Source organism: Numida meleagris, chromosome Z, assembly GCF_002078875.1.
Source record: "Numida meleagris isolate 19003 breed g44 Domestic line chromosome Z, NumMel1.0, whole genome shotgun sequence".
Classification (NCBI taxonomy): Eukaryota; Metazoa; Chordata; class Aves; order Galliformes; family Numididae; genus Numida; species Numida meleagris.
Genome location: NC_034438.1, coordinates 19,369,560 through 19,386,576, shown reverse-complemented (window position 1 = coordinate 19,386,576; position 17,017 = coordinate 19,369,560).

Genomic DNA, 17,017 nt, shown 5'->3' with positions numbered 1-17,017 from the left:
AGATACACTGAAGCCATCTGTGTCAGATTGAAGAGAGCACTCCTGGCAGATGCCTCATCCCACCTAGCTCTCTCCAGACTTGAGAGGAACACCAGTGACTGGGTGTCTAGCCCTCAAGAGGCAAAAGGTGAGTTCCACGTGGTATAGACAAAAATAAATGTGGGGTATGAGTTTCCTTCAGGTACCGTCCCCTAGATGTTCTTCTACAAAGTTAATGTTGTTTATTTTTTTTTAATGTTAACATTTATCTGAAGCCAAGTAGCAAAACATGTCAAACCAGCTATTATAGATCTGCCTGTTGATCAGCAGCAGTTTTGTTACACAAAGGACAATTAATGTACAATTCCCATCCTGTGCCATGGGAGCATTTTAATCAAAGTCTATCACAGATATCAGAGAGCCCATGACATCCCAGGGGAAGATTGTCAAAGGTTTTTCTCTTCCACTCCCTGTTGTTTAAGCAGCCAGCAAAAAATCACTCATATGTAAAGGTGGCTGCCTTTATATAAACACACATGCATAGTAGAGGCTATCTGAATGCATCCTCTGCTTCATATTACCAAATGGTAGTTAGCAAGTAATTCCTTACCAACAAACTGTTCGCAAATGCTCACAGCCACTAGTGCTAATTTCTGCTCTCTTGGTTGCAGGTCATGAGGCACTGCATCTGTCCCCTGAACAAATGCAAGAACACACACCAAGTAAGATCTGCACTTCTGTCCTGGTCTAGGACCACACTGAATTAATATCATGCAAAGTCCTAAAAGCAAAAAAAACAATCTTCCCTATATGCAATCTTCCTTCCCTATATACAATTTTAATATAAAATAAAGAGACATTAATCAGACACAGAGGGGAGTACAAGAAAAATGGCAGTAATGGGCAGCTTGTCAGGTAGCACACATTGCATATGTGTTGCGTTATGTATTCAGGCCTCTGCAAATGTAATGGAAGAAAAGAGTAGGATGGAGACAAGCTGGCATTCTGCAGAGGCTTCCAACAGAGTCCCCAGTACCAGAGCGGCATGGATTTTCTCAAAGCCAGACACAAGATTGTCCTTCAGGGAAAGAAGACATTTCATCAGAGCTATTCCAAAATGGCATCTTTTGTGTCCAGAGCAGGACTTCCAGTTCTCAGCAAAGGATAGAGTTTGACACATACTCTTGTCTCCCTGGTAATGCTGTGGCCCAGCTCTGACACTCCCCACTCAGCTGCCTTCCACAGATCTCACTCCAAGGTGCCAAATTTCCAGCATACCCATGGATCAGATTTAAAGGTTAGAAATGCCATCAGGTGCCTACAACTCAGGAACTATGACCTTCAGCATTATAATATCCAAGCCTCTTTGGCTATAGTCCAAAGACACTGAAGGGCCCTACAGAAAGACAAATGGAGAGGCTGTTCACAGACATTTCAGCTAGCTATAGGTCACCCTCTTTCTAGCCTGCCTCAGACTGTGTCCTGCTAGTTTCTACTCTGAAGCTCATTGAATGCTACATTTGGCCATTTCTAAGGAAGAGCAAAAAGACTCCAGTTTTACAACAAGATCCATAGGGCAGGGGCTACAACTAAGAGCAAGGGCCAAATATCTACAGAATTCAAGCACACTACACTGCTGAGTTCAGTGGACCCCGGATGACCTCACAGGAGACCACCACTGAAACAGTGCAGCCGAGGTTTGAAAAGGAAGAGCTTTAGGAGCAGTATGACTGCCTTCCACAAGCCTGTTCTTCTAGCAGGATGGGAAGAGCTGCAGCTCTTAGTGAGGTCACTATCCCAACCTGCTCACCTCAGCTCCATGGCCTGCTGGTGTTGGTAGCTCTAACTGGAGGAGCGGCAGCGATATGCCAGGGGCTCACAAAGGGCTCATATGCTTTCCACAGACTTGGTGCAGGTGTTCATTTGCTTCAGGTACAGCTTAACACCCAATCTTAGCAGTAATCAGCATGAAAATAGCTGTTAGCAAACAAAAAGACTGAAAAAACCTCTTTCATATTTAAACAAACTTTTGTACATCTCCCTGTTCCATTTGCCATGTCCTTAGGGGTGCATTGCAGTAACATCTAGATACGACTTACTTATTTGCTTATTTATTTACATACTTACATTTCTGTCTCACAGAGGTCCATATTGCCCTACTCAAGGCAAAAGCCAGGAAAACATGAGGTTGTGCTAAAAAATATAACTAGTATGTCACCCACAGAGCAGGAAGGAGTCTGATGTGAAGTTTTCTGTCCTTTGTTCCCAAATAGAGAGCTGCTTTTAAACCAAGCAAACCTATTGCACATTCACAGTAGCTGGAGGTAAACTATATTATCAGCTTCTAAAACAAGAAATTATGTTTTCAAGAGCATTATCCCCTTGTACATCCCATGCATTAAAGCAGGTCCTGGATAAGTTTGATTTTGAGGACACTTTGAGGATTCTGGAGACATATGAGTGGCTGCTGGTGCTGGCCTAATGCAAGTGATATCCTTTGCTTCAGCCTAGCATGCAGTAAAGGCAGTTCTTGATCAGCCTCTGCCTCTGCACAGCTGCACGCAGGGCTGCTGCTCGAGGGCAGAACACGATGCATTTTTCCTGGCCTCATTCTCTATGAGGGAATTCCAAATTGCTAGTCCCTTCTGCCTTTTGTCTTTGGAGTTAAAGGAAACACTTATTCCAGCAATTAATAAAATACATTCTTAAAGCATTCCTATCTGCCTCTGTCATTTCACTTCTCACTGCCAAAATGTGCAGAGCCAATCCCATCTGTTAAAAAAGGGGGTGTTAAAGACTTAGTAAAAACATATAACTTTCAGAAGCTATAGACCCAAGAGCCAGTGTAACAAAGCCTGCAAGATCAGAACTTCTTTGGTGCACATGTGCTAACTTATTCAGGAATGGGAAAACTCTGCTTCATCCTGTTGTTCTTCAGTTTGCGCAGAACAAACATTCCACACCGATGCACATCATACGCAAAGGACCATTTCTGGCTGAGGGAACCAGGGACTGTAGTGTTTTCATTGGTCCTAGACCTGAATACAAAAGGCTTCAATTATTATTCATTTTCTGAGCAGTAGCAAGTACATCATCTGCACTATAAAGATGGGATTGGGGTATATTTATTCCACTTTTGCAGGAGAGGTGCAGCTCCTCAGCCCGGCGCTGCAAAGTGCTCGCTCCTCCCTCCCAACTTTTTCAGGGCTGAACAGGGTGGAAGAGTGAAATAATGTAAATCTTCCTCCCTTTCCTGCCATAGCACACAGAGACAAGTCCCTTCATTTTCTGAAGGGTTTCAATGAAAGGACAATTCATTCACTGGCTGTTGGCCCTCATCCCTGCATTTGGTCATTCATTTGAGCCAGGCTCTTCCCCTGGACACGGGCTAACGTGGTTGCACAATGGTTTCAGTGGCCATCCTGCCCACCGAGCTGAGAGCACAATCTAGCTGTTAAAGCCAACACAAATCCTGATGCAAAGTCCTTCCTTTGTTCTTTGTTATCTCAGAACGAATTTCAGCCTCCCTTGCAGCTGTTATTTTTATCCAACAATAGCAACACTTTTGTGGCCTCAACAAAAAACTAAAATCTGCCAAAAACTTCTGCTTAAAATAGCATCGTGAAGGGTTTAAAGTTCCATTTATTTTGCATTACTGGTTTTTGTCTTTTTTTTTTTTCCAGAATGATTATCTCCATGGGACACCTTTTAGTGTGCTGATACGGGTAGTTGCATTTCCAGTGGTAGCACTGTACATAACGTGTTTTTAAAATATACACTCCAACTACCAACAGACAAATCATAACTTGAAGAGCACAAGACCAAACTCTGATTCCTTTCCCAGTATTGGAAATTATTTACTGTGCAAGTTTTCCTATTGGAATCAGTGAAACCCTTTTTGGAATAATGTACCATTTGGGGTTAGAGAGCATACTGATTTCTAACCCTTCATAGCAGCAGTGTCTTTGTAACCATAGTCATGCAGAAAATCCAGTACCTTGCCTAGGATAATGCCAACAACAAAGAAATCTAAACAAGTTAGCAAGCAAACAAACAAACCAGCAAATTTTCTCTCATGATTAACTGCATGCTTTTACATTTAAATAAGCAGCAAATTATATTTGAACTCTCATATTAGTATTTCTCAGACATAACAACATTTATGTCCTTACTTCATGCTTACAAAATTTTAATGAAACAATTGATTTTTAAAAAATATTATGCACCAGATAAAGATCTGTTTATATACTCTTCAAAGATGCTTACAATATTCTTAGGATTTTGGTTTCTGAAGGTTTCACTCCATTGCACATGCACACACATGCACATTTGGGCTCACGATCTTATAGAATGGCTTGTTCTAGGGCACCACCACGACTTCAATCTATTACTCCTGGGTCACTGACACGACATTTTTGGTTGCTGATGATCTGCGTTGGTGATGAAGGTGGAAGGAAGATCATTACTCTTACCTGTTTACCAGAGCTGCTCCACGGGATGTACAGCATTCATAACTCCTTGCTGCTCACAGCCTCTTTGCAGCAGATCTTATAGAGGGGCTCACAGGGAGGGTCGGGACAAACAGCAGGAGGGAGAAGTTTTATGCAGCAAAGGGAAGGCAAATGGGCAGTCTGCTGCTGGCTTGTATATTTGCAACAACCTTGGAAAACAGCAGGCCTGAATTCAACAAGGAGATCCACAAGACTTTTTTAATTCATCATTATACATTTCAGATTTTGATAGAGTGGAGATCTTGGACTAGGAGGATTGGAGACTGGACTAAAACTAAAATCTTTTTGCATATACAGTAATTCTAATGGAAACAGATATTTGCTTCTTAAGTTCCAAAAGGGCTTTGGGTTTATTGCATTGCTCTTCCTCAAGTGTATCTGAGGTTCCATGCCCACTTCATAGCAGGAGCAGAACAAAGATGAGGAGAAAGCATGATGTATAATGGGGAGCCTGAAATCCCTTACACTGGTAGTCATCCATATGTCTTGTCCTGAAGGTGCTTTTCAGTCTAGAATGTTTCAGGGAATGGAAAGATACTGACTTTGGTTTTGATGGTGAGGATAATCGCTTGTTTTTTCTCTTTCTGAACAAGAGAATTCTTGGAACAATATTAAGCCTATGACACATAGGCTTATATATAAGGAACACAATATCTTGTACTGGAAACGTATTGACAAAACCAGGAGCTCTCTTACAAAAATTATTCCTGGACATCACAGAAAAAGAAAGTTGTAATTATTACAGCGATAAAACGTCTTGACATTAAAAATAAGATCCATTTGTGACTGTAATTTACTTTCCGGGCTTCTAAATCTGCCCTGCCTCTTTCCTTTCTGTCACCTGGACTACCACCTATTCAAGACACGAAGAATATGCATTATGATTTAGGATGAATTCTATTCATAGTAATTAACAATGGGACAGAAAGGTACTGCTGAAGGGGGAGGTTTTCTCACTAGGGTGTGTCTTTAACAGGAGTTACATGTTTCTCTGCAAGAGAACCATTGTCCAGGAAAAGACAAGACTTAAGAGTGAGCCTGTTATCTGGCACTAAATATTAGGTGCAGGAGACAGGAAGACCTGATGCCCAGAGCTCCACAGTGTGCATCCTGGCAAAGGAGCACCCACCATGTGGGACGGAGATGCAACAGCAAAGACTGTGTATGAGTAACCCAAACCCCAGCGCAGACTTTGTTTGGTAAAGGCAGGAATCCTCTCGTCTCAGCTGGTTGTACACAAGCAAGGCATCCCATTCAAACCAGCTGTCTTGGCTCCCTCCCTGTTATCAGTGGTGAGAAACAGGCACTGGTGGGTGATTGTCATTTCTCTTACGAGTTCATGACCTAGGATAACATCTCTCACCTTCTGAAACTCCTAATCTCGTTCTATTGATGGTAGATAGAAGCTATATGATAAAACCCTTGAGTCTAGTTTTTGTCTTTATACTGCGCAAGAACATAGAATGAATCCCACAAAATAAATCTTGCATAAAGCTAGGTTATAGCCTTTACATCTTGACTCTTACAGAGATTTTGGCAGCTCCCAATGAAAATATCAGCACAGCCATAGTGGTGAAAGCATCTGTGAGAATGCTGAAGGAAAGCAGCTCTTTTTGGCTATTAGTTATATGAACTTGCTCCTGGAAGTTGTTGGTAACATGACGCTGAAAATGATAGTGGTCTTTAGAGCCTGATCTATACCTACATTCCCTCTGTCACTATCCAAAGGGAGCTGTGCTGCCTGGAGAAGAGGCAAGCTATTTTTGCCACACTGCATGAAAGGACAGGATGAAAGCTATGCAGCTAGCGACAGAAATTAATATTCTCCATTAACGGAGTGTATGGCAACACAACAGACACAACAAATTTGCCAAAGAATTCATTACAGTGGATTACTGCAGTGTGGATTGCATTGCTGTATAATGAACCCTTTGTTAGGTGTAAACTGTGCATCTCTACATGGGAAGTTTGATCAAACATTTCATAGTTTTAGATTTTCATCTCACCTTTTATTGAGAAGATTGCAATACAGATATAAACACTGCCCTTGTTTCGAATGAAGCCCCAAATAATCTAACTCTATGAGAGACATAGTGCCTCCTTTGCCATTACCATGTAGAAGCTGCACTGTAAGAGAATTCCCAGTGAGGCTCTTTTTTGCATACACCAGCCATATTTTCTTCCTAGATGCATCTGTTAACCTGGTTATGCTCTCCCACAGTCAAAAATATTTCCATCTTTTCTCTGAGATGATGAGGAGATCAGAACCTGCTGGCTGTGACATTAGCCTCCAGATTACCTGTTGAAGCAAGTCCCACACCATTAAGTAGTTTTTATACAGAACAAACTACGCCGCAGAGAAGGGGAGATGGCACTCCAGTTAAAGCTCCAGCACTTGTTTAAGGCCTCTTTGTGCTATTGTTTAGGAGGTTTTAGGGATAAACAGGCGTGCTAATCCTATCACTGCGGCTGACTAGGCCGGAGAGACTCAGGAGACCTAGGGCTGGTAGGGCTGGCTTTGTTGGCACGGTCATTCACAGTGTGGACACAGGAGTGATCCCATGGAAGGACAGGGATCTCTCCTTAGCCATAACCAACATTATAACCACGGAGAGGATGCAGAGCTGTCTTACAAGAGGTGCTCGGTCAGCGTCTAGACCACAAAGTCCTCTCCAGAGAACATAATTCTATTCTGCTGTGTAATCTCAATCTGCAATATAAATGCAAAGTGAACACTTTAGTGGAAACGCGTCTTTACATAAGTATATTTGAGCATATGATTCACTTTTAATAAACCATTGGTATAATCACTGATAAGAAACAAAAACTGGCATCTGGTTACCCCACAATTTCAGAGAAGTTATAATCAGAACAAGAGAGGTTATTTGGAGAACTCTGAAGAATCGTTCCCATTCCAGAATCAGATCTCTTGCTAATATCTTAGTTTCCCCTCTGAATAATAATGCTGAAGTTTTATTAGTTAATCAATAAGACATGATACAGGGTATGGTTATCATAAGATAATCATACCCTGGAGCATTTTAAGGCATGAGCCTTATGCCTCTACTCAGATTGGGGTGAGATTATCTTTTGATAACCACACCCTTGGGGACTGGCTCATTTCTATTATGAGAAAATTTTATGGTTGGGGAAAATGTGTATTTCTGCTGAAGAAAAATGAAAATGGTAGTTTAGAATTAGCAGCTATTTCTCCCAAGCTGAAAAATTAGATTTCCTTTCAGAATATTCCAGTGGAACTCCTCACTCTCTATGCTATTTTAAGGCAAAATAATTTCTATGCAGGTGACATGTTTGGGAGTCTTAACCTACCATATGCATGCATATATATATGGATGGATATATATTTACATACATTAGAGACACACAGGAAAAAAATATACAATGACAAGTTTGCTGTAGAGCTGGAACATAAAGAAAGAGATTGCCTATTTTTTTCCTCTAACAACAACAAAAAAGGCTGGCAGATTAGGAGTTATTTATGATGTCATACATGCTACACATCAGATCTCTGATTACACACTTTAGAATCCTATTGCAATTCATTTCAGTCTACAATTTACTAATAGGAAATTGAAATATTCATATTAAAAAACATCTGAAAAAAGGGAAGGAAAAAGAAAATAGAACATTAAATTGATCCAGGAAATAACCTTTTTAAATTACAGTGATTACAAGTAAAATTCACACTTGGGTATGTAAGTTAAAAATGTACACAAAAACTCTGTTTATATAAACACAGTCACTTCAGACACTGTCAGACATTTTTGGAGAGCTGTGTATGACTCTTCTTAAGAACCTCCCATTCTCTATGCTGGTTAGGATTTTTGTAACTCTTGTCTGTAACTTGTAGGTACATGTTTTTCTTCTTCCATAAAATGAAACTATTTTTCAAATGAATTTTTCTTGCTGTTCCATTCAGTATAAGCACCTTTCCCACCTCTTCTTTCTGCTATTATTTTTAGTCATAGCTTCTGTGCAGTCCAACAGCATGAGATTTTGTGACTACTTAGGGACCTGAACAGCTACTAAAACTATTTCAGCTAACTTAAGACATTTTGCTAACCTACTGGAACACTTTGTTCTTACAGATTTCAGCAAAGCGTTATTGCAGTCACCCTGGTGTTGTATGTTTTGGTTCTAATCTTCCATGCTATGTGTTTATGAAAAATGTAAAGCTATTGAAGATGGTGGAACGCATGAAAATCCACAGATAGATGATGATCAGGATATAACACCAAGCAAGTGTATGGAGCAGGTTCAGGGCCAATAATTAGCAGCTAAAATAAAATAAAATAAATAAAAACTCATTGAAGTGGAGCTCATAGGATTTCAGAAGTCAAAATAACCTATTTTTTTCTATCTTTCTGTACTGAGCTGTGAGCCTGTGTGTGATTTCTATCCTGTTTCATGGTTAGTCACGTTCACATTAGGGGAAGGAACTGTGCAGAAGTTTTAATGGCTCAGATTGATCTGTGCCTTTGCCCTGAACACACCCACAAGCAGAGCAAAGAGCAAAAGTTGAGACAGACTTAACATTTAGACAATGAAGCATGTGTTCATGCAGTTGGGGCATGCGTTAACAGTATAACTGTGACCAGCCTTGTGTGATGCCCTTAAGGGTCCAGACTACGTAAGTTTGAGTCACGCAGCTGAGTATCGCAGCTGTAATTTCTGTGCCTGTTATTGTAATAGTGTCCAGCAGGGGGGCATGTGTGTGAAGCTTGTCCAACGGAGTATGTCACAAGATGGCATTCCTTCTGTCTCCCAAACTCCCAATGAATTTGGACGAAGTTTGGCATCTGTTCAATGTTCTAAGAACTTCTATTCACGTGGTGATTAAAAAACCCTTCTTGATAGTTTGCATCAGCTGCTGTTCATTGTGTGAAGAAATGGTTTTATTTAATTGATAGTCTTTTGTAATGGCAGAAGCATGCTGGAAGATCACAGCTCTAAAACATAAAATTAGATACATATGTCCACAGCGATCTTTTGAAGACGATCATCAGTTAATGACAGCTGTCCTGAAGCCCACCAAACTCAGTAGGAATCTTTCCACTGCATCTAAGAAGGGAACTGTAATACCTGAAGCAGTAGGTGTTAAAGGAGGTGCCATGGAAGTTCAGCTCACCCTGAGGAAAGGCCAAGGTGGAAAAGCAGGCATGCCGTTACACCCTGTGAATCGCGAGATGTGTACAGGTTACTCTGCTAGGATGCTCCCCACTGCTTTGTAACTTACACTGGGGACCAACTGCTGCCATGGGCAGTCCATGGCCCAGCCTCCCCAGTCTGCTCTGGCTTCTCCATTTCAGTCTCTACTAATCCCTGAAGAAGAAACTCTTAAAACTCAGCATATAGTAGCCCTGTCCCAAGGATATTTCTGGACTCATGTTATTCTGGCTGCTAGTATTGTAAATGGACAAAGCTATAACGGAGCCAAAATCTTGTCTATGTGTCATCCAATTAGCTAAGTAATCTTGGACTTTAAAAACAAAGATGTCAAGGGACTCGTCTTTGACACGCATGCTGAATTTCCATTTGGCTTTTATTAGCCCTAGATCCCCTCTTCTTTTTATTATTATAGCATGGATCTGGTTATTTAACTATTTAGTTTTAGTTCCTTGCTGACTGTAATACCAGAAAAATTGAAACTGGCATGCATTTGTTTTCCGGAATTGTTTTTTTCCTAGTTGGCAATATATTGCAACAGCCTTTTTTATGGGGAATTATATAAAGAGATCCTGCCCTATTTGTGTGGCATGTATGATGCCAGAGTAACTTGGGGATTGATAATTATTTAACAGCCAATGCTCCATTTACTGATTGTCTGACTTCGTAACAGCAGGGCAAGCATGCTGAATAGACCTACACTAACACTTAAAATTTTTTTGAAAAGTCACCAATGGATTAAAAAGTAAACTAGCAATGAGAGGTCATCTCATGCAGCATAACAGTTTCAGAAATATTTCCCAGATTATTTATAAGTATCTCAAAAATAAATCTGAATTAGCTTTGTTAACAGCACAACTGTATTTCCTAATTCATCTCAACACAATAAGTATGAAATACAGACACCAGAGTTGTATATTATCATGCTGAGTAGGAATTATTCTGTTACAATAGTATAGTTAGTACAACAGTTAGTTACAATAAATGTATTCTGACCACATACCAACAAAAGAATTTTCAGAAACTTTGATTTATCAAAAAATATTGTGAAAGTTTTTGATGTTGTTAAAACTGATTTACAATGCACAGATGAATTTCTAGGGCAGAAACATAATTGTTTCTCTGCACAATAGCATACCTCCAAGAGAAAAGCACAACAGAGGGAGGAGGAAAAAAAAACAAAACACAAATCAGTTCTATAAGCAAAAGAATACCTGTGAGTATAAACTCTTTTGCTTATACAAATAATGTGTGTTTTGTATAAGCTCAAAGGTACCATGAAGGTTTAACTACTGAAAATCTTAGAGGATCTGCATGAGAAATGTATGCTAAAGCATGCTCACTGCAAATTCTTAGCATTAGAGTCTTACTGGACTTTGCACCATCACAATCTAATATGCTGATTAAATGTGAGTGAGAGGGAAATAAAACATGTTTGTAAACACTATGCCATATTTATCAGAGTGTCAGTTTCTCATCTGTCATATTAGCTATTGAGATTTGGGGATTTTTCATTGAAATAACACAGTGCAGTGTCTCTCAAACTCATTTTTGTCTATTGGATAAATGATGCATAGAGTAAACATGAAGAAATGAAGGAAAAAGTACAGTCTTAAGGAGTCAAACTATTATTTTGTCTTTCAGCATCTTTCTGAATATGGTGGCAGCTCATCCTGAACGTCCTGTACTTATGCTTGCTTGGAAACTTCATTATTATGTACCCGTCTCTCTTAAGCAACAAACACTAGTTGATTTCTTCTTCACTAGCAGCCATTTGCAGTGTGAAAGTAGATTCCTCTTTCCTGCTGTGCTCTCAGTAAACATCAAACAATCATGTTACTTGCCTTGACAACATGTCTTCAGAGTGTAGCATTTTCAACATGATTTTGCATTTTTATAGAATTTCCCTCTTCAAGGAAGAATATTCATTTTCACTTCAAGATGTAGCTCTCTTCTAGAAATTTGTCCCATTCCTCATTAAACATTGTTGGTGACATTCTGTTTGTGCCATAGTAATGGTCATTCGTACATCTCAAAGGATAAAAAGTAATGTACTTTCCTTGTTGTGTTTGCATGAGAAGTAATGGAAGATTGTGCTTATTGGATTACAAATGAACAACCCCCTTCCTTCAGTCATGTACTGTGAATCTGGCAGCAAGACAGAATTCGTGATAACGTAGAATCAAACTGTGGAGAAGGAAAATGTCTGGAATATTACAATGGCCATTATTTGTCAGCGCTGGTAAAATGAAATAGACTCCAATATTTCTTTGGGTTTTGGTTCTGGCGTGTTTTATTTTTAAATAATACATTTGAAAATATTCTGATTCTCTGTGACTGTTACCATTAAAGATAGGGAGGAACTTCTGGAGACCACTCAGCCCATGCCCCCCATACAAGCAGGGTCAGCCCCAGCAGATTGCCCAGGACCATGTCCAGTTGGGTTTTGAATATCTTCACAAATGGAGGCTCCACAGCCTCTCTGGGCAACCCATTTCAGTGTTGGACAGTAAGAAGTGTTTTCTCATTTTCAGATGGAATTTCATGTGTGTCCACTGCCTCTTGTCCTTTCTGAGGGTACTCATGAGAAGAGCGCGGCTCCCGCTTCTTCATTTCTTCCCTGCAAGTATTTAGATACATTCGAAAGATCTCCCCTGTTCACCAGGAAAAAGAAAGCTGTGTAAAACATCCGAGATCTGCCCCTACAGAAAGCACCCCATGATCTCTTGTTGCCATCTGCAACTATCTGACCACCAAAGTGAATTTTGCTCTAACAATTCACTGAAACTGTAGAAATACACATTTCTCTACAGCTGTACTATTCTACCAGCACTTCCCTAGGTTTATTCCTTCCGAAGGGAAAGGTGTGACAGTTCAGCTTTGAGTTAGGCATGCCATGAGGACAGATGTGCTTCTACCAAAAAGATTTCCACTCTTCCGCTAGAATGCCTCCAGATGACAGAGTCATTCATTTTTTTTCTCTTCCTAGCTAACCTGATTGCAAAGCTTACTGTTGCAGTTTCCAGAATGCACTTTATTTCTCAATTTCAAAAGCATTTTCAGAGCACAGGGGTCCACCATGATTTACAGAAGGGGCTGTATGTAAAAATGAGAACATTGGTCTGTCTCAACATCCAGGCTTTTCCTGGTAGCCACTCTGTGTAGGCAGTCAGTAACAAGTGACAATGGCTTTAGTTGATTAGGGACACAAGTTTATTAGGAACTGGACAAGACAAACACTCTTTCATTTCAAAGACATTACTTAAAGGAGAGCATTTGTCAGCTCCTGCTTCTTTTTCTGTCAATACAGGAAACTGATATTAGAGAGAAAATTCCGACCCAAATAGATGAAGACATTTAAAATATAGAATCTCTGAGACTCAACTCTAAGACGGCAGCAAAGGGCAGTCTGACAAAATGACATCTTACATGGAAGAGCTTATGAACTACAGGGGTGTGATCAGACTCCTCCATGTGGAAAAAACAGTGCCCACTGGCATTCATCAGCACTTGCTGAATGTTTATGGAGACCAAAGAGTGAATGTGAGCCCAGTGACGAAGTGGGTGGTATGGTTCTGCAGTGGCAACACTGATATGAAAGACAAATCATGTTCCAGGCTGCCATGCATGGTATCACACCACAAAATGAAGAGTGTCTCAATCAGCTCATCTACATGAATCAATGCATTATGACCAGGAAACTGTGGAAAGAGCTGAATATTGGCTTCAGAGCACTGGAAATTATTGTGGCAATATCATAGAATATCATGGAGTTTGAGCCAGGTGGGTCCCACTGATGCTCACACAGGAACAGGAAGAACACCATATGGAAGTTTGAAAGTACCTGTGGAACCAATATGAGGATGAAGGTGACTGCTTCCTGGATCACAGGAATTACAGGTAACAAGACGTGATGTTATCACTATGAGATGGAGTCAAAACAGCAGCGCACAGCGTGGTAACATATGAATTCCCCATCAAAGAAAAAGTTCAAGATGCAGCCCTCAGCGAGTTAAGTGATGTGCACTGTCTTTTGGGATGGGAGAGAGGTGATCCTTCTGGATTTCCTGGGACCTGGACAAACTGTCAGCTCTCACCACTCCTTCATGATGCAGGCTGAGCTGAAGACTCAAACTTACAGAGTTAGGCCAGAGAAGAAGACAGTCTTTCTCTTGCAACATGATAACACCTGGATCCATAGCAGTTTGAACACCATGGAGAACATTGCCAATGTTGGCTGGGCTGTCCTACCATACCCACAACATATTTGGATTCAGTGCCTTCTATCTATTCGAGCTGATGAAAGATGGACTGCGTGGACAACACCTTCTTAGCAAAGATGCCATCATAACAGCTGTGAAACAGCGAGTCGTGTCCACTGGTGCAGATTGTTTCGAGTGTAGCATGCAGGCTCTTGTTCATCGCTGCCAAAAAATGCATAGCTAACAGTGGTGACTACGTTGAAAAACAGTGTTCTGTAGCTAAGAATGTGCTCTATCAGACAGTGTTATTCTGCTCTTTGTTGTAGTTTCCATGGAAAAAAAAAATAGGAGATATTACTTTCATTGTATTTTAGAAGATTCCTATTGATGTTTTTGTTTGGCTAGATGCTTCCTATGCAGAGAGATAAATCAGAGCCATCAGTTTCTCCAAAACAAATAATTTGACTGGAATGCAAACTTGGTCCCCAGAGAGGGGATAGTGAGAAATAAATTTTTCTCACCTTGCTGTTTTCTTCAGCCAGGACTTTTCTTCAAGTTTACATGCCACCTTAGCACTTTTCACATGATTGCAAAGATTTATCAGGAAGATATCACTTTTTTTGCCCATTGGGTCAGTTACTGTCTGACAGAGAAGTATGTTGCTAACTCTGAATTTTGCTCAAAATTCTTTCGCATAGCCCTTCTCAGTGCATGAAATCCTGATCTACCAAAGTTAGTGGCAAAGCTACACTGAGTTTATTTGAGGGAATTTTGCTCAGCCACTCTTAAAGACTTTATGGCAGACATCCAATATCCTAGTGTTCTACACGTGCACTCTTTGCAACTTGTTAACAACTTAATGGTTTTGCTCTCAGGGGATCTTAGCACGTGTTGATTGCTACCTCAAGACCAGTAAAATCACACCATAAGTATTAAAATATTGTATTTTAAACCTGTAAAAAGTGTAGTTGTCCCAGTGAAATGGACACAAAGCTAGTAACATGAGAAATGCAAGCGAAAACTCCACTTTTGGCATTCCTTGGTAGTTCCAGTGTTTGCCTATTACCAGGACTGGTGTAACTGTCTAGAGATTCAAAGCTATATTTGCTGTCATCTGCTTATCGCTACAATCTATTGTATATTTTCCACAAAATTGAAAACAAAACAAAAGCACAAGAACACAGTGAATCTGGGAGAGAACCACAACTCTTAGAAAAAACAATGGGCTGCCAGCTCAGATGTTTGTAAGTACAGCTGATTTCATCTCCGTTTGCAGCTGCTTCCACAGGGACTGGATCAAGCACTTTCACATAAGGAAACTGTTTCCTAATGGCAGCAGTCGAGGCTCACAAGAGATGCGAACAGATGAGCCTTAGTCCACAAAATCCTGAATAGAAGTGAACCTCCTGCTCCCTGATGACTAACAGAAAGAACGTGAACTCACTGATCTCAGCTATGGAAGATACAAGAGCACCAAACTGACCTTCGCTTTAAAAATATGTTATTCAATAACGTGCAATTTAATCACAGATATGCATACTTTGTCTCTGAAACCTCATTTTAAACACAACCGTTATCCCTGAAGCTATTTTTATATGACCTAACATTGGTTTATTTGCATACTAGTAAAAGTATATCAATCCAAGATGTGAAATGTCATTCCAGAATCTTACCACCTAAGGCTGGTTATTCATGTATGCCAGCAGATGAGGAATCGGTCGCTTTTACTGAAATCATGTCACATTTTATAACTGAAAATCTTCAGGAAAGGCAAATACTTTCTTTTAAAACTTCCTTTCCACTCTTCTCTTTGAAGTGCTAGAGTTTAAAATGCTGGAAATGCGTTGTGTCCCATTTGGGTGGTGTCCAAAGTTTACCCCTCATTTCATCAGTGGACAGCCTGAACCTACTGATTTTTTGTTAAAGAATGGCCTTGAGAAACCAAAATCAGAAAAAGTGAATGTCTTAGAATGCAGAATCTCATTAGAGACTAACAAATGACCCTTGTTAGCCAGATGGCCTGTTGAAGTCACTCAGACACTCAGGCCTATGTACACGGGTTTTGCTGAAACAGGACTTTGAGCAGAACACTGTTGCCCAGAGAAGATCCTGGAATCTGTTCTCATCCGATTCCCCAATCCCATTCCTGGTGGCCCAGGTAGTCATCTATCCAACCTAATGGCTAGAGCACTCATCTAAAGTGGGAAATACAAGTTCAGATCCCTTTTCAGCTTCAGTGTACTCAAGTCCAGCAATCTCCCTTCAAAGAAGACAATTAAGATACCCAGGCCATGGTCTGTGAAGCCAACGTCAGCAAAGAAGAGAGATCACTGGGTAGCAGAATGTTGAGAGAGAGGCATCATTTTGTGGTGCTTGGCAGAACCTCAGACCTTCTCTTGAGGAAGAAGTCAGAACAGACTTTGTGATTTTCCTCCCGCTGGTATTACCAAATATGTTTGGAGGGGAAGGAGTGAAACAAACATAAAAGCAGTGTTAGTGTTCCCTTTAAGACTCACAATACTCACAATATTTTCATTGCGCAAGCATGCTTCTTTGTAAATATTATCACTTTATCATCAAAGTAATCCTAAGTAGCTGCTCTATCAGAAGAATTCCTAGATGACCAGCTAGTCAGATTGCTTCCATCTTTCAGTGTCTGGGATATGCATGTCACATATATAAGCTTGGCTCTGCTTAATTTCATGTCAAAAGGTACAAAAAACCCACACACAGAGAATCAATCATGCTATTAAAGGGAATAAGAGTTTAAGGATTCCAGGGGAGCAATGGTAGAGGTAATATTAATGAGCTCTGCAGGTGCTGTTGTTGTTCTAGTAAAGCACACAGACAACGTGCCAGCTCTAAGCTGACTTAGCAACACAGAACAGTACAAACATGAAACAAGAGTGATGTGTCTTTGCTGAGCAGCATAAGAGAAGAGCTTCCTGACAGGAAGGAATTTTTAAGATGCATTCAGTGGAGATAGATACAGAAGAATGCAGTAGGCATAGTGAGTAGGCATGGGAGGTAAGGGAGAGAGAGGTTACATCCTCTACAGTCCCATATCTGTGTCTCTGAGCCTAAATGCTCAGGGCAAAAGGGAAAAATTCAGGTTCTTAGGAACACACAGAAGATAAA